Source organism: Paramormyrops kingsleyae, chromosome 2 (genome assembly GCF_048594095.1).
Source record: "Paramormyrops kingsleyae isolate MSU_618 chromosome 2, PKINGS_0.4, whole genome shotgun sequence".
NCBI lineage: Eukaryota > Metazoa > Chordata > Actinopteri > Osteoglossiformes > Mormyridae > Paramormyrops > Paramormyrops kingsleyae.
Window position 1 is genome coordinate 28,462,906 of NC_132798.1, and position 24,854 is coordinate 28,487,759.

At 39.0% G+C, this 24,854-nt stretch overlaps 2 long non-coding RNA genes across 2 annotated transcripts in view; both read left to right on the top strand.

Annotated features, from left to right (window-relative positions):
- The window catches only part of LOC111855602 (uncharacterized), a 61,266-nt gene extending 59,556 nt beyond the window's left edge, over positions 1 to 1,710 (top strand). The window contains exons 3-4 of the long non-coding RNA XR_011989377.1: positions 712 to 819; positions 1,675 to 1,710. This is a non-coding gene — a long non-coding RNA (uncharacterized lncRNA). The remainder of the gene's footprint in view (positions 1 to 711; positions 820 to 1,674) is intronic.
- A 2,446-nt stretch (positions 1,711 to 4,156) lies between these two features.
- LOC111847291 (uncharacterized) lies at positions 4,157 to 7,738 on the top strand. Its single transcript, XR_002839068.1, has 3 exons — positions 4,157 to 4,216; positions 4,358 to 4,512; positions 7,617 to 7,738. It is a non-coding gene; the product is annotated as an uncharacterized lncRNA (long non-coding RNA).
- Positions 7,739 to 24,854: the final 17,116 nt, after the last annotated feature.

Here is a 24,854-nt window from a genome sequence, read left to right on the forward strand (position 1 = left end):
CAGAACTACATACTGTAAGTAAATGGGCTACTGTGATTAAAGCAGTAGCGCTATTCATGGAATATGACTCATAGACAAAAAATACCTTAAAATCACAGTTTGCATGGAAGCCTGGAAAAATATTTAATTATAATTTACTCATGAGTTAAATTACTTCCTTACTGTAATAAAATATTACAACAAAAAAGAATATGATAGTGAAACTCATAAATAATCACTCCTTAACCATTTAGCTCCTGTGTGACTCTGAGCAGGATGAGAAGCTAGAAAATGGATGGATGGATGGATGGAGGGTTCTCATTTAGATGGTCATTTACATTAGTAGTATTGTGTCAGTTGTGTATATCAGTCTTTTAATCTAATAGCTAGACAGAGCCATACTGTAGGCATTAAGTTGGGCTTTCCAGACATATTACACAGGGCATTAATACCACTGTTGGAAGAGCCTTATAGCATGGTTTGTACCATTAGTTATTTTTATAGGTAAGTACCTAGTACCTTAGCTATATGCATTCTCATTAATAATTATTATAAACCCCACACAATCATTATTATCTTATCTTATCTTATCTTATCATCTTATCTTACCATATTATTCTATACTTGATAACAAAGAGAGATATCTTCTAAAAATATGGTTATTCTGTCTAATTGTATAATACACATTTCTGTTATTTTGTGAACTCATTTAATTTTTTTTGGCTTTCACAGATTCCAACACAGGACATCCCAAACAGGGCTGCCCATACATAATGCCAGGTGTCTCACCGGCGATCCCTGAGAACCTCAAACAACATGCTACAGGAATGTAGGAAACAGGTAACCAATGACATTGTTGACATTGTTGACAGGATAAGCAGCTCCAGCATAAGGTGCACAAAACAAACTCAAGTGCAAAACACCAAAAAACCAGAAACCACAACACGGAAGCCAGACTAGGGCTGAAACACAAAAACAAGACAACCACGACAAACCCAAACCAAGATCCCAGTTGCCCAGTACACTAGTTACGGAATTCCGACCAGTCAAGACCACAAACACCAAGGAACTCTCTTTGCTCAATTTGAATAAGATTGAGCGCTGAGAACTGAGATCACACAGACCTTGCTTGATTATCTGATTACAATGTAGCAAATCGTATAACAATGTATGACAAGAATTTCTTCTCCTCCCCAAAAAGTTAGATTTCTTGTTGGTTGGCTGGAAGAACACTACTCTCATTCCCAATCCTTTCCTCTGGGCCCCTAGCCATTCCCTGAATTTGTCAAATTTCACTACCAGCTCAGTTCATTAATGAACTTTATTAGTTAACTTGATGAGATATTGATTAGATAAACATGGTGTGTTAGCGCTTGAGTCAACAAATACTGGGATGACTTTTGGTTCACTCCAGGTATCATCGAAGATTTGATATAATACGATGAAATCCGAAATTCCACTCATGCATAATGATTTGCATACATTATTTATATAGTACTGAGGAGAAGTCAAAGAACAACTGGTGAAAAACTTTAATGCTATGGATGTCTGCATCTTTTTAACCTACAGCCAGCTTTAGTGATTCCCATTGAATATTGTGGGAGTACCATGTGTGTTTAGGGGGTGGGGGAGTTAGGGCTGATTTGGCCCCTACCGGTGTTGAAACCAAACCTACTCTCTTGGTTTTTGCCATAGGTGGTACAGTCACTGAAGGGCCACCGATTCAACCACAAAATCCTGAGTATGCAACACAGTTGATTACTATAGTTAATTATTTACAGATTTTCAAAGTTGTTGCTGTATATTATATATTTATTTAAGCTCGAATATGCAATAATAACAAATAAAAACAAAAGCTGAATATGGGTTTTAAAACTGTATTAAGGGTATAAAGGTATTAAATATAATTGATTTTCGCTGCATGCTGAACAATAGGTTTGATTGACAGAATCTTTTAATCTTCCTTAAAAAATGGAATAAGTCAGCTATTATTTTAATTTCTGCCTTTTTGGCTCAGCTTCATTATACAACATTGAAAATTCAGTGACCTGTAAAATGAATATGTGGCAATACTTTTTAACACATCAACTTGATTGTATAACACAAAATGCATATATCTTGCTTTCTTGCCACTGTAGTTATTGCAAACTGCTTTGTAAACTGAGTTTCTTTTTAAAAAGTAATATATGAAAGGTATACAAATTCCAGAAATAAAAAAAATTTGTGAACATTCTTCATATTTTTTTTTATATAAATGTCCTTGCTATTATTATCATCTTTGCGGGCACTAGCTAATTTCCCATTAACAAATAAGAGCAAATGAATACTAAATCCCATAATTACTGTGATGTCCTCATTTTTACGGTACACTTTCCGTGAAAATAAGATTATTTCTGAAAAATTCTCATTCACATCAAAACAGTTATTCCAATGTTTCTGTCAGACTGTGTCTGAACCAAGTTTATTAATAATAAAGAGAAAATACAATCTATATAAAGAAACTTGGAATTATGGGAAAACTGAAGAATCACTATTTAACCCTTTTACCATTTTACTTGAGTGAGAAGAATCATAAACATAATATATTGTTTATATATTAAATGTAAAATGTTTTGATATGTTCATTTTGTAATCACTGGGTTAAAGCAAGTTTTTGCTTTGACATCAAACAGAAATAAACAACTGGTTTAGATGTTATTTGTAAAATATAGACTACAAACCTTTTCTTCTTAACATGCATGCTTTAATGTAGTCATGCTGAGATTGCATGTAGTTAATGTAAGTGAAAGATTTTTTGTAAGCTCTGCGTTGACGGTGTTCTTTTTGTCTCCCCAGGTACCATCGTGTCTTCGGTCCCCGTCGCTCTGCTCCCCTTAGGCGCGCCCGGAATAGCGGGGGGGGGGGGGGGGAGTCCTGTCACACCCCGATCGTCCGCTCCTCTCGTGTGCCACGCCCCCTTATTAACCCCATGTGGATTCCCCGTGTTTACCAGCCGTTTCCCGATCGTTGGCAATTAGTCCATTGTATTTAATCCGCGTTTCCGTTTCTTTCTCCAGTCCGGTCATTGTAATGTTACCCCGTGGTTTGTCTGTCCCTATCGTTGCTGTTCCTATTAAACCCCGTGTTCGCCCCGACTACTGGCTTCCTGCGCTTCTGTCAATGCTCCGTACGCCGTGTAGTGTGACAATATGGGCTTTTTAAAATATGAATCATTTTGGTTGGAAAAGGTATGATTCTAACATCTTTGCAAGCTAAACAGGAATGTTATCAGCCTTGAGTATTGCACGATGTCACTATGTCACAAAAATGAATAGATTATTTAATTAATTTAACTGTTAGATGTAATTGGAGAATAAATGAGGCAATTATGGTTACAGATGCATTTACAATGCCTTGGAGATGCAATAATGTTGTGGCTATTCTTTTTTTTGGGGGGGGGGTGGGGGGGGGATTCATGATTATGCATGCTGTGTGCTGAACACCTGGGCTGCTTTCTGTCTAAAAAAAAAATGTTACCTCCCCCTCTTTTGTATGCCGAAACTCACTACCTGGAATGGACAATTAATCCCATCATAGGTTTACTCAGTAGCTGACTGCCATTGAATTTAGAACACTGGCAGCAGAGAGTTGACTGGACACAGAAGCATATGACATGCTGATTTTCAGAGGAAGCTAAAGGTGAGTTACTGAACCGAGATTGTGGCAGTAGACTGGAGGGGCTAACCTGTTGTGCTATTTGCATTGAAAACCACAGCCACCAGAAGAGGAGAGAGTCAAAGATTCTACCTGTACATCCTCCTTTCTGGGGGGACAGGTTCATAAAACATGCCCACATTCCCACCACCTGCTCAGGAGCCCATGCAACTGGGGCTTTCTTACAAAATGTGTACTGCTGTTAAGTTTCTGCAGAAAGCAAACATGTTTACAAGCTCAACTTCTAAAATACATAGAGCCTGTAGAACATTAGGAAGGGTGAAAAGTATAAAATGGCTTTTAACACCCTCAATGGCTGCTACAAGTACCCTCTAGTGTTATCAGTGCCCCTACGGTGTTTCAGCGTCTTGTGAATTATATGCTCAGAAACATGTTGAACCAGTTTGACTTTGTAAATATACATGACTTCTTAATTTTCTGTCGCTTCAGAGGAACACTTCCAACAGCTCTGCCAAGTACTTTCCAAGCTATATCAGACCAGCTAATTTATCAAACTGGAGAACTGTGAGTCCCACGACTTACAGTAAGTGTTTCATTCTTGGATTATCACAATTTTCCCTCTTGCAATGGTACCAATTAAGGTCCAAGCTAATGGCAATGGTTTCAAATCACCCAACTTGAAAGAAGGCCAACAGTTATTCCAGTTCACCAACTTTTACCGCAGGTTCATGAGGAACTTCAGTTTGGTGGCAGCTCCAAGACAGCTCCAACTCAAGGCTCATCCAAACACAGCCTCTAACTTAAGAGACACAAGCAGCCTTCCAAGAGCAGAAGAAATTCTCATCCACCCTAACGCAAAGCCTCCATTTCTTCACAGAGGTGAATGCTTCAGGAATGAGTGTGGGGTTCAAGCTTGTTCAATGTATTTGGGGTTAAGGACTTTGCCCAAAGGTTCAACAGAGATATTACTCAGCTAGCTGCAGGATTTGAATTGGGGACCTTCAAATCTGGTGCACAGAGTGCTACCCCACGTGGCCATGCATCAGCCTTACTCAGTCGAATTTCATTCTCTGTTACCATCCTGGTTTAAAGAATTCCAATCCCGGCAGCAGTATATTTCAGAGAGTGGTCAGGAACCTCAATCCACTGTCCCTAGCTCATGTTCTGCAGTTACCTTTGATCTCTTGAGGATTCAGTTTGTCAATCTCAGCAGACAGATCCCAGCCTATAGGTGAGACCTAAGATGGTTGACTATTAATGCTCTAAGCTATGTACTTTTGAATATTTGAGTAGGAGCATGTTTGGTGAATGGTCGGATATTCTGGGTTTGAAATAACAGTGAAGTTATTTCTTTGTTGGTTCAGATTGCTAGAGATGAATAAGTAGATATGAGAATTTATGCAAGCATGTACACTTTGTGTCTGCAACATGTCCACAAGCAAGGTACTTTGTTTCTCTATCCTTTGCCCCTTCCTAATGGATTTTATCAATGGTTTACCCTCATTTCAAGGTCACACAATCGAGGTGGTAATTGTAGATCAGTTCTCAAAGGGTCCACATTTTATTCCTTTGCCAAAACTTCCATCTGCAGAAGAGACCATGAGTATCATAATGCTGCAGATCATTCTAATTAATGGTGTTTTGGCAGACATTGTCTCAGACAGAGGTCCCCAGTTTGTTCCTCAGTTTTGGAAAATATTCTGGAATCTCTGAAGATAAACACTGAGCCTATTCTTTAGATGGCATCCTCAAATCAAATGGACTAAAAGAAAGAGGCTGAACGGTACATCTGGTTCTTTTCCTCAGAAAACATTTTATTCTGCAGCTTGGTACTATTCTGAGCAGTGACTGCTTACAATCAGTTGATGTCTACCTCAAGGGATGTTGCTTTTGAATGCCAGTTTGGCTTTCAGCCCCTCTACTCCCCAGTCAGCAGACTTCAGTGGCCATGCCATCTGCTAAGGCTTTCATCTCTTGGTGCCGAAGGGTTTGGTGGATAGCTTTTGCAGCTCTTTTCTATTTTTCTGCACACCAACAACAACAGACCAACCAGCAGTGTAGGGTGGGTTTCCAGTACAGATTGAGGCAGAGGGTCTGGATCTTAACCAGAGACGTACCATCCCATAATGAATCATAGAATCCCACTCTATGGTAGATCAATCCAATCAACACAATCCACCAATTCAACCCCGTGTCCAACCAACTTGTCCTCGCAGTTGAGTACTTTGTTCCACATCTCACAGCTAAAACCATTACTTGTCTCTCCATTACTCCCACGACTATTTTGGTATGGTCCTGTGCAGGGGCGGATTAAGGTGTACAGAGGCCCCTAGGCTATAGTAGTCTGTTGGCCCCCCAACCCAGCCCCGCTCCGCGCCAATGGGGGCCCCCTTGCAGGCTGGCACACGTGGGGCCCCTAGGCTTAAGCCATATCTAGCCTGTGCGTTAATCCGCCCCTGGTCCTGTGGAGTGTTCCTAAGTTCCTTCTACATTCCCTCTACACTGTGGACCAGAAACTGATATGGGAGATTCACTGACAACATTTGAACCATCCTCAGCCCGTCTGGGGGTAGGAGTGGGGGGGGGAGACTTTTGGAGCTCCAGGCAATTTGTCCCCACCAGAGGCCTGCAGTCAGAACACCTAGATTTCTCTCAATTTCCCAAATGTTCCAAACAATCAAGACTGATCAGCTCCAGCTTGAGTTCCCACTCTTCAGGGCCTCACAAATTTCAACTGTGTCTTATTGCATTCCCTCCATATACTGCCTTTGCTCTACAGTCCTTGCTCAGTCTTCAATCATAATGATATATGTATAGTACTGTGCAAAATTCTTAGGAGGTCAAAAGAACTGTTTAAAGCTATTTACCAGGGTAGAAAGTGCACATTTGTTCAGAACCAAAAACACAATGTAGCATTGGAACATATGCAAATTAAGTGTAACAAAAACTAGTTAGAATTTCTTCTGTTCTCCAAAAAGTTACTGATATCTTGTTGGATGGCTAGATGAACACTGCTTCAGTTGCAAACCTCTCCTCAGGGGCACCTCAGCAATTCCATGTATTCATTAAATTTCACCACCAGCTCACTTAATTAGTTAACTTAATCAGTCAAAAAAGTCAATGAGATATTGATTAGCTATGGGCTGCATCAAAAAATACATGGGTGTATGGTTGCTGGAAATAATGGTGTGATTTGGAATGAATAAGCTAACAGATTTCGACAGGTATACTGTAATAGCACAGTTGAACACCAGCATAAAGATCATTTAAACATAATTTTCTTTGGCTGCCTAAGAATTTTGCACAATACAGTACATGTCCATTATATTAATTCCATTTAACTTACAAACCTTTTGAGTCAATGCTTATTCTTTGTTTTCTCCTATCAAAGAATATTTATTTTTTTTCCAACACAAGCCTCAGATTCAATACACTTTCCAGCGTCTGCAAACAGAGCCAGTCAACCCATTAAGTTATGTAGGCGGCTGCCTAGGGCACCAACTTCACTTGTGTGCAGCATCTGAGAAAGATGAAATTGGCTTGCTTGCACCCCTAGAAGTACACATGCCCTTCTACTTTGACAGCTAGACAATGAATGGCACCAACTCCTGAGGGGGCACCAAATTCGACAGGAATTGGTGTCAGGACCTTGCTACTGTATATGTCACCATTTATAAAAAGTGACAAATTCATTTGTTCATATATTCATTTGTACAAGCAAATCTACCTATAAAATAAAAATTTCTTTGAAATAAAAAATAAATCAGTTAAATTACTTCTGACACCCAAAAGTTATTTTACTTAGTTTTAACAAGACTCATTAAAAACCTAGTAGCAGCTTTTAAAGCTTAATGTTTTGTTTTGCACAGTTGGCTTGAAATAGGTATGATGTTTGACATTAACTTGTCTTTTAATGCACGTGAACTTTATAAAAAATTTCTTGCAGCTGAAATATTGTAAGACTAATTTGTTCTTCTCTTCAGGTTTGGATTTGTCTGTATAACTTGCTTCAAAATCTTTCACCTCACCTCACTTTATAAGACAATGTAAGGTAAGGCCCATGTTTATGAAAATTTGCAAATTTGCAGGTTCCGGCTCATGGAATAGTCTGCCAGCCAATGTCAGAGATACCCCCATTGGTTATATCAAGACTAAAGGCCTTCTATTTTAGTTTGGCTTGTCGTAGCCTATTTTTGTCTGGTTCCTTAAATAACATTGCTGTTACTGCTGCACATGTTGCTGAATATCTTTGTATAAATCCATCTTAACTACCTATCAATACTAAATCACAATGCTTCCTCTCCATGTCTGAATGCAACCTGTGCTCAGGGCACCCATCGACGAGCACGAGCCACATGTCCGGCCACAGCTGAACTGCTGATAGCAGCTCCACACGTGACAACACTTACACACTCATTTCTGAACTGTATAAGCACCTGCTGGCTTTAAAGTCTGCGGTAACTACCTGTATTGTAACCGTAACCAGTTACAAAAGACATGGCCTTTTAAATCCAGTTGCTTAATGCCCTTCAGTTATTAATTTAGTAATGGGAACAAAAACTATGGAAGTTACTGCTTAAATTAAAATTACTATCATCATATGATACAACATCTTTGGACAGTTTTGCTATCTGCTGCAACAGTTTTAGCACTAAAATAATAAATGAGGTGGTAACAAAATAGTTTCAGTTTGAAATATTATGAAGGGAACGGTTATAGTGTTGTTATAGTATAGTTTTGGCAGTATAAAAGAAATCTAGAGGAGTGGGGTTCAGAAAGCTTGTTTAGGGGTTCAGATTTCCCTTATGGCGTATTAATCTGACTTGTCCTCTGGCATATAAAGAGAGGTGGTAAGGCACTGAGGAGTTGTTGTTGAAGAGGCAGGGGAGGGCAACTAATGCGATTCAGTGAATGGTAGTCATGCCCAGCCACCAGGGCCATGCTGCTTGTTGTGAGGGAGCCAATCAGGACAGGCAGCAATCAGGACAGCACTGCGCAGAGCTTAATGAGAGGTGATGTGTGAGGGGCGTGGGTCAGACCCCACTCCGGGCAGCCCAGGTGCAGCAGGTAATTGAACGACTTTGCTTCCCAGCACTGCAGATGTCACAGATGTCACATGGCTGCAGCACTATGGACCGAATGGTGTCACATGGCTGCAGCACTATGGACCGAATGATTTGGCGAACAAAGAAAATCTCACTGCTGCTGCTGAAAAAAATATATAAAATCATAAATAAATGAACGATATCAGAAACTGATGGTAATAGGTACTGTGCAAAAGCTTTTGGCAATGGGCCACATTGGCACCAGTCCAATCTGAAGTGTGCCAATCAATGTGTAGCAGTCTACTAAAACATTAACAACAACTTAACATTAGTTTTTCCTCTTTATGTAACACACTGGGATAGACTGGGAACAAAAACCAGGCCACACAATGTACTGCTACAGAGCTGTGTCTGAGCAAGAGTTAAAGTGATGAGATGGTGTGGACTTCCAACTACCAAGGGGTACACATGGAAGATGAACAGGGGTGGACTGCAACAGAGACCCTGTACAAGAAGGGACAGAGCCAGGTTCTTTGGTGTTTCTGGTATACTGCTATAGATGTTCTGTCAATCAGTGATGATGGCAGCCATTCTCTCTCTTGTTGTGCACCGAGGCAGCCGCATAAAAGCAGGAGATGTTAGGAGACAGAACAAGCCCCTAAGGAAGGCTACTTCAGTGCTGGGGATCATTCTTGACGCCCTGGAAGAGGTGGGAGAGAAACAAATGTGCACCAAGCTCTCTGCAATCATGGGCAACACTTCCCATCTGCTCCATGAGACTGTTATGGCACAGTGACTCCATGAGGGATTTTGCAGTACTTTAATTTCTTCTGCCATCAGGGCTTACCGGGCATTGGGTTGAGCTTGCTAGCCATTATGGTGTTTCTGTGGACACCATTTCAGTTTCGACTTGCAGTACTTTCTCACGTTACCTGTCTCTCTGCTGTACATATGTTTGTACGTTCAGAAAATTTAATTTATTCCATCTGAACATAGTTATCATTTGAAATTAAATCTGTAGATTTTATTTATTTTCATCTGTAGCTTTATCCATACTGATACATTTCATTTTATTTTAACAACCTGTACGTTAATTGATATTCCACCTTTATGGTTGTGGCCAAAAAGTTCCATTTTAGTCTCATCACTCCAAATGACTTTGTGCCAGGAGGTTTGAGGCTTGTCTCTGTGCTGTTTGGTATATTGTAAGTGGGATACTTTGTGGCATTTGTGTAGTAATGGCTTTCTTCTGGCAACTTGACCATGCAGCCCATCTTTCTTCAAGTGCCTCCTTATTATGCATCTTGAAACAGCCACAACACATTTTTTCAGAGAGTCCTGTATTTCACCTGAAGTTTTGTGGGTTTTTCTATACATCCCAAACAATTTTCCTGGCAGTTGTGGCTGAAATTTTAGTTGGTCTACAGTACCTGATCGTGGTTTGGTTTCAACAGAACCCCTACTTTTCCACTTCTTAATTAGAGTTTGAACACTGCTGATTGGCATTCTCAATTCCTTTGATATTTTCTTATATCCCTTTCCTATTTTAGAGTTAAACTACCATTTCCCACAGATCCTTTGACAATTCTTTTGCTTTCTCCATGACTTAGAATCCAAAAAAAACATCAGTGCAGCACTGAATGAAAGATGCAAGGGTCTGTCAGGAGTCCAGAAACTCATTGACCTTTTATACACACCCACTAATTACAAGCAAACAGATCACAGGTGAAGATGGTTACCTTTAATAGCCATTCAAACCTGTTTAGGTCACGTTGTGTGCATGTTATCAGGCCAAATCACCAGGGTATGTGAACTTTTGATCAGGGTCATTTGGGTAGTTTCTGTTGTCATTATGATTTAAAAAGAGTAAACACAGTTGTTTGACAATAAATGGCTTCAGCCAACCACTAACCATTCGTGAAAGAAAAGTTTTTGTGTTATCATTCATATTCTCTGAAAAAAGTTAAGAAATCATAAATTCTGCCAGGGTATGTAAACTTATGAGCACAACTGTATACCTGTACATGGATACAATGTTTTTTTATTGTAAAATGTGTAACAATGTGTTTTGTTCCTTTATCCATTGATGAAGAAAAAGGTATGATTTTCATTGCTCCATCATCCCTGGACACATTAAGTTTTTTCATTGTTCTATCATCTCATTTGAATTAGGCTAAAATGCCAGAGTCCCAAGTCAATGTACAATATTTTTAATTGGTACTGTTTTACTGTGCGTAATTTATCAATTTAACTTTACCGTATGTCAAAATATCGGTTTATATATAATGGGTGTGCAGATATTGTGTGCCGTTTCAGTCATGAGTGGTAGGTCTTGGTACTTCTGTACTTCAGCTAATGAAGAAAATGTTATTTTTTTTCCAGCTTTTCAGCCTAAATGGAGATTTGGAAACATGGTTGGTATCTCTTCTGCACTAGTCAGTGCTTTGTTCTGTGAGGTGCTTCAGTGAGGGAAGCGTAAGGATTATCCGTCTGCACGGTTGCATGCAGTCTGTATCACACGGCAGCACACATCCTACATGTTTCCACATGAATACGGCGTCTCCTGGCAGCCAGTCGGCTGACTAAGGCTGAGGTGGGTAGCGTGAGCTACAGTGGGTGGACAAGTTGAGTAAAATGAATATTTGGCAGTATCCAAATACCCTTATGCAACTCTTCCATAGGAAACAATATGATCAATATCATGAATTACACATGACTTATGTATAATTGTGTATTATGATTTTTTTATATAATTGATCTGTTATGTGTATATACAGCCACAGAAAAAAATTACCACAGCACAATGTTTTGTTTCAGTCATTTTTCAATTTATGAGTGTGTGTCTGTGAATAATGTATATATTTTTTTTGCAAACTGCAGACTAGTTCTTCCCTGTTTCTCATTAATGAAGGGCTTCTTCCTTGCTTTATGGGACTCCAGTCCTGCTTCTAGGAGTCTGATACAAACTGTCCTAGCAGTGCATGTCACACCTGCACTTAATGTGTCCCATTCCTTCTGAAGGTCACTTGATATTATCCTCCGATTCATGTGAAACTGTCGGATAAGTTAACGGTCATCTCTGGTATTAGAAAGTTGTTTCTGCCCTCCACCTGACTGGTTTCTGGTCATTCCCAGCATCTCCTATTTCATCTTATTCTTATGTACTGCTGTGGAAGCAACCAATATATGACACTTTCAAATACAGGTACATAATGATAGTTGTGTGTTTATGTGGGTCATATATATTTTAAATTCTTGGAACCAAATGTCTAAACAAAGTGACAACATTGTGGGGACCACCTTTTTGGTCTTCACAAGGGGATACTCAATCTCATAAAAATCTGTGACTGCTACTAAAGAAACTAACAATGCCAAAAGTCTTGTATTTTGTTTGGTTACTTATGGTTACGGTTAGGGCTGGGTAGGGGTTAAGGTCGTCATGTTAGGATTAGAGTTTTCCCTGTAGAAATGAATAGAGAGTCCCCACAAAGATATGAGTACAGGTCTGTGTGTGTGTGTGTGTGTGTGTGTGTGTGTGTGTGAGTGAGTGAGTGAGAGAGTATATACAAATTTGAAAAATATGTAAATATCATTAGGAATGTCTGAATGGATAGACAGTATTGACGCTTAAATATCAAACAATTTTATTGGTTATATTTTTCTGAACTTTTAAGCCCTGTGAACTTTTACATGGGAAAATGCCATTCTCGTGAGCTCATGGTGAAAGTGCTACAACTGAGAATGACCCCATACCCCAGACTCTCACAAAAAATGAAGAAGATAAATATCTGAACATGCTTGAGAATGGCTGCAGCCCTGTGAGAATGTGCATGAAAGTAAACACTGGGATATTTCCAGCTTGCTCCATTTAGAGGGTAAAGCTGGTCTGGTTGGAGCTGCAAGACCTTGCCTGTGACGCTAAGAATGAACACGGGGTGTTTGCCGTCCCGAGCCAAACAGACTGCAGATCGTATTGTACATGCCGATACAAAAAGGAACTTGTTAAAAAAAACAAAGATGCTGAATGACTAGCAAAAATCACAACAATATGTTATTTTACCTGCAGGCAAACTGCAGCAGTTTACTTTCAAAATTCTCATTTTCTTCTTCTTCATCTTTAATTATTATTATTGTTTATCATTATTTGTGCAATTTTGGTCCCATAACCAAAACTAAAACTGATGATAAATAATTTTTTTAAAAAGCATTTGCCACTAATTATACATATTAAATATGGAATAACAATTTACATTTATTTAGCAGGCATATTCATCCCGTGTGATATTTAAGAGAGCATGGTTACGGGCCCTGTTCAGGGGCTCAATAGTGAAATCACGTAGCCAACACAGAGAACCACACACTACCCCTGGCAGCTAGCATTTTGGTAAATAAATAGGTGAACATAATAAAATACAAACAATTATTTTGTTTTTCTTTGAATTGTAGTTGAGAATGCCACTGTGACCATCACTGCGATATCCACTGTCACATTAAAACTTTCATTCCAATGATAGTATGCTATTAGCAGGAAAGGCTTATTATTTAATATTTTTTTATATATCACATATTAATGAAATACAGAAGGAAAATGCAATATACAATCAAATGGCAAAACAAAACCCATAATCTGGTTTTCCCCAAGGTAACATTAAAATTACATCATCAATAAGATTAAAATAACACAAATGTAATACAATCAGTATACTCAACAAAGTAATTAATAGTTCTTGATAAGAAAAAGAAAGAATACTTGTTTTGGTGGCAGCACATGGCTCAGTAGGCTAAGCTTCTGTGTCTGTGGTTCTAAGGTCACTGGTTTGAAACCTAGTATCAGCTTACCTGCAGACCCCAGGAAGACCATTAACCCCCAGCTCCCTGGGCACTGTTATGGGTGGCTGCCCTTCACAGCCAGCTTTGTCTTGCCTATAGAGAGCAAGCTGGCAGAGGTATGAGGAGAATCTCCCTAGGGGGGTCGGTAAAGTGTCAATTATCATTATTTAAAATTTCAGTCCATAACAGCATACTAATACATTTAGAGGCTCCTTTAAACAATCAAAAATTTTGCAACGATAAAGGTCACAATCTTCCTATCCCCCCAAAATGAATATAATTTATGAGAAAAATAGACGATATAGAAATAAAACTCCTCCATATTCAGTGTTTGAATTTAGCTTTAAACATTATGATGTTGAAATAATTATTCAGTTGTGAATTGCAATACTGACAAATGAAATATATGAACTATCACTATTTTATATATATATGTATATGTATATAGTTTGTCTTCCATGGGCATTTTCTATGCAATGGCCCTTCTGTTGTAGACCTGTTTTGTCTGTAACCCACATATCTTGTGCAATGGGGAGTCAGGAACTGTACCGGTCCCTCCTTTGTCTCTATTATATATACTATCCACACACTCTGTTCTGCTTTCCAAGTTCATACCAATTCATTTTTTGTTTGAAGCTATCAATTTGCAGCATGAACCATACAAAGTTGCTCAGTGTGAAACATAAAAGCAGGCACACATTCTGGAACTACTCCCTAAAACATTCCTCTTTGTAAGACTGTAAACTGATAAAGTGCCTAACTGTGCATTCTTTAATCTATGCAGCTTTAAATGTTACTCTGGGGATCTCACCTGCTAGAGTAATGAAATGCATCACAAACACATTTAAATACCAAAAAATCACAATTCATTTTACCTCAGAGGCAAAAAGGGAATGAAATTGTATTTAGCAGATGCCAATGGGATTTGAAACAGATGGTCTCAGCAAACAGGTACAGCAGAACAGAAATATGAGATCTAAGCCCTTGGGATGCCCCCACTGTTCGCTTCCCAGTTCTCATGGTGTATTTAGTCTCCTCTGTGAATTATGAAAGGCCCTAAATACTCACCTGTCTCATCTGTACAGTATATGTAACAAACGCCAGACTCCTTGTTTACAAAAGATGTGTATCTAGACATTCAAGAAATGTTTAAATGCTTGATACTTATAACAACATTGAGTTGCTGAAGAAATTGTTACTGCTAAGTCTCATTTTCGTGATCAAAATATTAACTCAACAGTTAAAATAATTCTGTTTGATACAAAAATTGTGCACAAATGATCAATTATCTGCAGTGGCCAATTATTGTCAACGTGCTACAAATCCTTAAAGCAGTTTAAACAAATGACAGAACACGATCTACAATCACAAACACATGACAAATTGATAGATGCATAGTAAATTCATTAAACATCATCATCATCACCTGTGGCACCGATCGGGGCATAGACCTCTAGCAAGATCTCTCCAGGCACCTAGATCTCGGGTCAGACTTTCCAGGTGACCCCAGTCACTGTTCTCTTGATTCTTGATATCTGCCTCCAGGTCGCAACACCAAACATTCCTCCCTTAGCCTCCTTTTCTTCTTCCCTGTGGGTTCCAGATAAGGGTTTGTCTTGCTGTCCTGGATGTGCGTTTGCGAAGGGTATGGCCAATCCACCTCCAGTGCCTTTGGAAGGTACCTACCTGTACCAGCTGCTGTTCTATTTTCTGTCACAGGCTTTGGTTGGTGATGGTGTCAGACCAGTGTATCAGAAGGATCTTTCTGAGGCAGATGTTGATGAGGAGTTACATTCTTTTCATGATTACAGTGGCAGTTCTCCATGTTTCAGCTCCATAGAGTAGCAGAGACTTTACAGTCTGCTGGTTTGGGGCATCCCAGGTGTTCCTTAGCTGCTGGAAAGCTGACATTGCTTTGCCTCTCTGTGCTCCTATGTCAGCATCTGTTCCACCCTGCTTGTCAACGATGCTGCCAAGGTAAGTGAAAGTCCACCACTGCCAGTCTAACTATGCAATTACCGGTGGGTGCCAAGCCCTGATGAGAAAGGAGGAGGGTTGCATGAGGGGCGAGTACAAAAAACAAAACGAAACAAAACAAAACAAAACAAATGTTTCAAAATGAAATAAACCAAGTAACAATGCTTCAGTGACTTTACTCTCCATCAAAGTCCCCTGAGACACTAACTGAATGGTTTGATTTTAAATCAGTTTGAATCAGTTAAGCCAGTTTTCAAATCTAAAGGAATTTCAACTTTTTGTGGATCAACGTATTGTGTAGGTAAACCTTAGAATCTAAAAATCTAAAAATATTTGACAAATATAAACAACATATAAACAACACACAGCAACATTTTAAATTAGCTTTTCGTAGACTGTCTATAGCCATGTCGCCTTGGGTGCCCCTCTGTATACCGTATTCCGTTATTTTGTGTTTATGCCCAGCCACATGCTGGCTCTTGGCAATCAGCAAGTTAGTGAGTTCAGCACTTTTGGTTGAAGCGACTCTATGGCATCTGAAGTAATATAAAAAAAAAAACTAAATGCAAATCTGAAATCATATTTTTAAAACCTTAGCTTGACCCGTAAGCAAAGCTTTTGCAAGTACACTTCTACTACGACATTTACGACAACAGATTCTCACATTTATTTTGCACTGCATGTTTTGCACTCTTAAGTTCACAGAATCTCATTTTATGAAAGTAGTTTAGACAGTTTGTAGCTAACATGCAATTCATGTGTAGGTAGACTGTGTTTACTAATCACTTCTTTACAGTTTTTACGTTATTGTCTACATTATTGTTGGAAGCAGTGCATCATATTGGCATATCATTTGAAACCAACTGCATTTTTACTAAGAATATGAATTCAAGTTATCTACAATGCAATTATTGATAGTAAGAATGATCATTTTTACTATTAAGAACTGTATTTTTACTAAGAAGAATTCATATTATAGAGCTCTGTAATTAAGTTTTTACTAGTCAAATATTCCCATTGACATCCATGTTGTATTTTTGCCTCACATATCCTAAATTCAGTTTTCACTAGTAAGAAGTCATATTGTAGAGTTTTATAACTCAATTCTTACTAGAAAGAACTCCTATTGTAGACATTTTGACTAGTAGGAATTCCAGGCCCACAGTTTTTCTAGTAAGAATTTAATTACAGATCTCTAGAGTTACATTGGAGATATCTGAAATTACACATACTGTATCCAAAATATGAATTTCGGATCTGTACAAGTATAGCATGAATGGGATTTGAATATCCCGACATGCTTGTGAGTGCTTACAAATAGCCCTGCGTATGTCCTGTAACTAGCTCTCATACGTATTTATTACAGTAAATTCCTGTGCTCGCGACTGTCATAGGTGCCATTACCTGTGTTGATGTGTAATCCTGATGTGCCCTAGTGTTGTGTAATTACCCTACTGTGTGTGAGCCTTTCAGTTTATTGCGTGACTTCCCCATGTTTCCCTGCCAGGTGTGCCTCTGTCTTCACGAGAAACCGTCTCCTCTCGTCCGACGCCTCGGTCAGCCAAGCGTCACAATATAATCAGTTGGCAAGCAGTGCACAGCTGCATTACTGCCACCTATTTTGTGCTGAATGTCTTCGTGAGACTTAAAAGTTAACAGAACTGATTAGTAAATGTGCAGATTTCAAGAGCCTCTGCATTTGCTGAAGATTTAGGTGGACGTAATATAAATTAAGCTCTAAAGCAGGGGTGCCCAAAGTGGGGCCCGCGGGCCAAGGTTGGCCCGCCGTACTATTTAGATTGGCCCGCCAATGAATATCTAAAATTTTAAATTATACTGTACTACAATTTGTTTAAAAAATTCTTAAAGCAAGAATCCCAGTGTAGCTATCAGTGCGTTTACTTTTTAGTGTAAGTTGGCCTAAGTAATATACAGTCGAACCCGGTTATGTCGCCGGCCTAGGGGGTTGCCAAAAAGCGTCGAGATAACCGATGATCGAGATAACCGAAAACCAATATGGCGGCAATATACTGTATTAAGATATGCTTGAAATGTATTTATGTGCGTTAATAAATTAGAATGTACATGCACGGGTTTTTGGCGTTGCCGTGATTTGTTTGATGACGCGATCGGCATGCTATAAAAATGCACATACATGTCGGCTAACAACAAAAGGCATATGTGCACCAACTAAAAGCGGAGATTTACCAGTATACAATAAAAACCACCGTCGATTCTCGATACAAACCTTTAATTATATTATCCAACATTGCAAACACAAAGATCGCTCACAAAATCACAAAAAAACCTGCGGGGTGTAGTCCGTTGTTACAAAAAGCAAATCTGCAGTGTCAAAATTACATTCACAAGTCATTTCGCTCTGACAGCTCTGAAATGTATCGTACACGCAGTTAATATGGTTTCTTTACAAAGTCTAAAATGCTTTGTTGCTTTTTGCCTTTAACAGTCTGCTTGAAAACAAATGCTTCGATATTATTTATGCTGTCTAAAACAGTCCATCCCCTACAAAACAACCATACTGTCGAATTTTTTGTAGCATTTCTATCACCTCACCGGCAGAGGGAATTGGTTCCAAATCTTCGTCCGCATCTTCTTCATCTTCGTTGTCATTGCCGCATGCAGATATGCTTGGCTTTGGTTTTGATGGGGATTTACCTAGATCGCGTTTCACCTGCGTTGTTCAGCGAATTACCATGCGAATGCGATTTGAATACGCGCTGTTTAGCACTTGTGATACATTTTAAAAAGCCGGCGATTAGTTACGGGGATCGAGATAACCGATGTTAAGTGGCGATTTTGGCCCTCTTTCGTGCTCGAGATATTAGGGTTCGGCGACATAAAAGAATCGACATAACCGATGAGAAATGCTATTGCAATAAGGGAATTTGGCGGTTCCACTTCAAAAACGTCGACTTAATAGGGTTGACGAGTTAGCCGAGGTCGAGATATGTGGGCTCGACTGTATATTATACAGTCCTCACTCATGGTGCTTTGATTACATTTGAAATATCTAAGACTAAAATTGAAATACAAGCAACTATAAGGGTAATGTAGAGTATACCTGTACACATATGTACATTTCCACACTTCATAAATAGTCATATTTTAACAATTTACAAAAAGTCCCATGAGTCTTTGCTTATATTGTTGCTACTGTTGTTGTGTTGCTGTTGGACATGCACTCTTTGACATTTTGCACTACATGTGATTACAAAAGTTTAGACGTGCTCTAAATGCCTATATATGACTCATTTGTCATATTTTGTTTAATGTTATTTACACAGAAAGGAAGGTTAGATAACTGTTTGATAAATAAAAGTACTTAATTACTTTACTATTAGTGTTTGTATTTTGTGTAAAATATTACATTTGGCCCGCGGTCCTCTGATAGATTTTCATTTTGGCCCACTAAGGGAAAATGTTTGGGCACCCCTGCTCTAAAGGTTCTGCACCTTAAGTAGACATTCACAAGATTGTACAGTAGTGTGCTGAGCAAGCTAGACGATGTTGTAAATTGCTCCTGTGTTGTTGTTAGTGTTAATACTTGTGTTGTATTTCCCTATTGTTGCATGTACCTTTACCTGTGTTGTATTTCCCTATTGTTGCATGTACCTTTACCTGTGTTGTATTTCCCAATCGTTGCGTGTACCTTTACCTGTGTTGTATTTCCCTATTGTTGCGTGTACCTTTACCTGTGTCGTGTTGGAGATCCTGATGTGTCCCTAGCTATTGTCTAATTACCCACCGTCTGTGTGCTTTTCCATCTACTGTGTAACCTCCCTGTGTTTCCCCTGCTATGTGGTCAGAATCTTGTGGTTGCTTGAGTGCGGCCCTTTTAAACAGTCTATCAAAGGAGCAACTTTGTGAACCTGTTTCACTTCGTCTGTTCACCGCCACTGCAATGCCTCGGTCTGCCTAGCAACACAATTTCTTATTAAAAATTTTAAGAAAAATACGAAGTGCAGCAGCATGTAATCCCCCCCCCCCCACCCACCCCTAACCGATTTTTTTTTTATCAAACGTTTGCTTCATTTGCATCTCCCATTACTATACCTCTTGCAAAAATTTATTTTTTAAATTAGATTAGAACACAAATTTTAACACAAGAGAAAGGTATAACGATGTAAACGGTGTTGTTTTATCCTTTATCTCCTTTTGAACATATATCACTATACCTTAAACCAGGGGGGCCCAACTCCAGTCCTGGGGGGCCGGAGCCCTGTGTAGCTTAGTTCTTTCCCTGTTCCACCATAAATGATTCAGCTCAAGAGCTGTGTGGTAATTAGCACAAGGAGTTAAATCAGGTGTGTTAAATGAGGGGAAACCCAAAAATGTGCAGGGTTCCGGCCCCCCAGGACTGGAGTTGGGCACCCCTGCCTTAAACTATAAATACTGTATACTACCCAGATGTCATGCTCTCTCGGAAACTTCTGTTGTGTTGTGGTTCACTTCCATTGTGTTTGAATTATAGTTTTTTGTTATGGGTGTGTTTTCAGGATTTGCATTATATCTGTCAATTTATAGCAGTTGGAAAATGTAGCATGGGCATCATCATTATGACTAAAGTTCTTTCTGAATTTGCAATGCATCTATTAATTTGCTGAGCATTTGTAAATGTAGAGCATACATGTTTGTCATTTGATTAAAGTGTTTTAAGAATCTGTAGCATGTTCACATTAACTGGCTGCTTTACTTATCCATCTTGAAAAATATACATTATAAGCCTCATTTAGCCATTCCAGCCATCGATATTATTCTGTTTCCATTTTAATAGTTAAAGAAGGTGACACCCAAACATGCACGGGCTTATGAAAGATACAAATTGCCAACACCACCAGCAAGCTAGATACCGTGTATGAAAAACATATAGAAGCTCAAATAAATCAGTGCACGTTGAGTATTAAAGTCTCTTTCTGAAAATCTCAACCTGTGTTAAAGTATGTACTAAAATATGTATTAATTACATTAAAATATGTGTAACATTATTGTTTTTAGACTGCATAATTTCTCAGAATCATTGTATTTATTTCATGTATCACATGGTCACCAAAAGTAACATTTACGTGTTTAGAACTGTCAGCCAAGGCGTATTTTAATATAATACTCAATTAATAATTATCCTCATTTAAATAAAATGGCAAAATTGATTAGTTTTTAAAATTTCATGAATACAGGATACTTCTCTCTACCCACAAAAGTAAATTACAGAGGAAAAGGAAAATTATATGAATGTAGCAGGACATTATTCTCCTTTTCAGAAAACAAGATGGTTTAGTATGAGGTTTCCTTGGTAACCACATGCATTTTTAAGGCCTAGTTCCATGTATTTAATTACTTTAATCATGGCAAATTAGAATGAGGATTCAATCAACATGGAATACATCACGTGTGATTTTATAACATCAATATTATTTCCAAATCCCTTGTGTGCGTCTGTGTGTCTCTGTGTGTGTGGATTATGTTTATATTACATTGTGGGGACCAAATGATCCCTACAATGTAATAAAAACCTGTTATTTTGACTTTGTGGAGACCATTTGTCAGGTCCCCAGAAAGTTCCGTGAATGCAATCAAAAAACTAAAAATCCATATATATATATATATACACTCACCTAAAGGATTATTAGAAACACCTGTTCAATTTCTCATTAATGCAATTATCTAATCAACCAATCACATGGCAGTTGCTTCAATGCATTTAGGGGTGTGGTCCTGGTCAAGACAATCTCCTGAACTCCAAACTGAATGTCAGAATGGGAAAGAAAGGTGATTTAAGCAATTTTGAGCATGGCATGGTTGTTGGTGCCAGACGGGCCGGTCTTTCACAATCTGCTCAGTTACTGGGATTTTCACGCACAACCATTTCTAGGGTTTACAAAGAATGGTGTGCAAAGGGCAAAACATCCAGTATGCGGCAGTCCTGTGGGCGAAAATGCCTTGTTGATGCTAGAGGTCAGAGGAGAATGGGCCGACTGATTCAAGCTGATAGAAGAGCAACTTTGACTGAAATAACCACTCGTTACAACCGAGGTATGCAGCAAAGCATTTGTGAAGCCACAACACGCACAACCTTGAGGCAGATGGGCTACAACAGCAGAAGACCCCACCGGGTACCACTCATCTCCACTACAAATAGGAAAAAGAGGCTACAATTTGCACGAGCTCACCAAAATTGGACAGTTGAAGACTGAAAAAATGTTGCCTGGTCTGATGAGTCTCGATTTCTGTTGAGACATTCAAATGGTAGAGTCAGAATTTGGCGTAAACAGAATGAGAACATGGATCCATCATGCCTTGTTACCACTGTGCAGGCTGGTGGTGGTGGTGTAATGGTGTGGGGGATGTTTTCTTGGCACACTTTAGGCCCCTTAGTGCCAATTGGGCATCGTTTAAATGCCACGGCCTACCTGAGCATTGTTTCTGACCATGTCCATCCCTTTATGACCACCATGTACCCATCCTCTGATGGCTACTTCCAGCAGGATAATGCACCATGTCACAAAGCTCGAATCATTTCAAATTGGTTTCTTGAACATGACAATGAGTTCACTGTACTACAATGGCCCCCACAGTCACCAGATCTCAACCCAATAGAGCATCTTTGGGATGTGGTGGAACGGGAGCTTCATGCCCTGGATGTGCATCCCACAAATCTCCATCAACTGCAAGATGCTATCCTATCAATATGGGCCAACATTTCTAAAGAATGCTTTCAGCACCTTGTTGAATCAATGCCACGTAGAATTAAGGCAGTTCTGAAGGCGAAAGGGGGTCAAACACCGTATTAGTATGGTGTTCCTAATAATCCTTTAGGTGAGTGTATATTTCACACACACACACATACACTACAGTTCTAAATAGGTTCCAACATTCATGGAATTTCTTGGTCGCTAAAGCACATCATCAGATAGTGTTAACATATTTGTTGCATTTCATGCATTTACATAAATATTCATTGCATTTTGATATACATTCCAAAAATCTGTTTTTGAAAAGGTATATAGTTTGAGAGGTGACTTTTATTTTTTGTTTTTGACTAGTTCTTAATAATGTAACATTATTTGTGAGTTGTGAGTATGGTTTAGTCACTGCTTGACAATCCTTATACAGTAAGCTATAACAATTCGCAGCCATAGTAATTTTAGTAATAATGATATTATTATATTGGTTGTGTTGCATTTCAACACTGCCGTGATTACGTACTATTTCTGTCAGACTGTGTTCTGATTTTGTTTACATGCATTGCTATCATGAGTAACTCACTTTATTAGCCATAAACATATCTGCCATCGACAGACATTAATGTTTTTCCCTACCAAGACCTAGCAAATATCTAGTTTTTTTCGTCACTACTGACAATTTAGTAATTCAGTCTTGTCAATCTCATCTTCAGTCAACCGAAATACAGTTAAATTATGTCATGCTGTTTATATCCCTCCTTTAACAGCTTATTGCAGCAATGAAAATCTGTTACTAACCAACAGTGGAAACAGATCTGACACCATAACCACTATATGAAATACAGATTTAGAAATTTTGGAGGTTTTACAGCTTATCGATTACTTATTGGTCAGAAGTGCCCAAACATATCTAATTTCTTATTATGCTAAATGTCAGCAGTAATGATGCTGACACTGATGTTACTGACGCAACTGCTGTTAAAGGGTACTGCATGCAATAATAATCATAGCGTTTTCAGTATAATTAGTATAGTATTGCACAAAACTCCAGGGCTTGATGGAACAGCAGTTTTATTAGGAATGAACATTTAGCTAACTGAATGACAGAATAGTCATGCAAACCATACAGTTTTCCCCCTCATTTTCAATCCACTAATTCCAAATTCCCAGCACCTAAGAATGTGCTCACACGTATGATTGGCAGCTTGCTAGTCTGTCCCTGGGGATCATTATCTGTTATTATTATTATCGGTAACTAAAGTCATTATAACAGCAGTGCCTTGGTTTGTTTATGTAATGCTTGTGATTAAACTCGGCTATGACTTCCTCTATGGATAGTAGTTTAGGAAATTGTATTTGTAAGACTTTCAATTTCAGCTATAATGGAAGCTTTCGATTCAATTTTGGGTGGGGTGCCTAGAGACATTTTAAACAGCTCAGCAAATTAGTTTTAGCCAAAAGGGTATATCACTGCAGCAGTTTTATAATGACTTTAAGAAGGTTCCAGAATGTGCCAAATAGCCGACTCCAACCCGAAGCCATCATACACCAACCCATCATAACATTAACACCACCCGCGTAATTTTGTGTAGGACTCCCACGTGTTGCCAAAACACCTCTCACCCACTCAGTCATGGATTCCACAAGACCTCTAAAGGTGTCATGTGGTATCTGACACCAAGATGTTTGCAGCAGGTACTTTAACTCCTGTAATGACGCTTTTCCACTGCTACCAAGACCCGAGTCATACCCGAGTCATACCGTGAATTTGTAGTTGTCCATTGTAAAGTATGTGAGCTGGATCTGAGCCGTGCTTGAGCCATAACCACGTTGTCATGGCCCTGGTTACTAGCAGGGCCGAAAGCATGACCGAATCAAGCTGCTTGCATTACTGCCATCTGATTGTTCGAAATGCAAGAACATACTGGTGTTCTGCGCATGGATTAGTAGTATAGCAGATCGTACTGTATTTATGCATGCCCAGTAACTTGGAACTTGAAAATTTCTAACCTCATACTTGAAAAAGTACTATAGAACAGTTGAACAGAATAGATTAATAATGCAAATTTATGCAAGAGAATGCTAATTCCATTAGTGACTGATACTTGTGTAACACAGCAATTCTTATAGACATGCTAGTGGAAATTAGCACACAAAATAATAATAATAATAATTGCACATAGTAAATTTGTGCACAATTTCTGCTATAGTAGGTCTCCTGTGGGATCAGACCAGACAGGCTGGCCATCTTCCCCAAACACACATCAGTGACCCTTGGGCTCCCAATACCCCATCACTGGTTCACCAGTTGGTCTTCCTTGGAACGCTTTTGGTAGGTACTCGGCACTGCATACTAGGAACACCCCATAAGACCTATCATTTTCAAGATGCTCTGACCCATTTGTCTAGCCATCACAATTTGGCGCTTCTCAGAGTCACTCAGAAAACACCCACCAAGGTGTCCCATTATATAGAATCAATAAACGATACGCAGGCGTATGAAGTGGAGTTTTCCGCAGAGTTTATAACTGTCCTGAGTTATACAGAGTTATTAGCCACCTACCAGCCAATCATAAAATAGTCAAATTTGTTACATTTTAAAATAAGTTGCATGTGATCCCACTGCAAGCACATTATTACATGGATGCACATACATACAGAGTGCAGA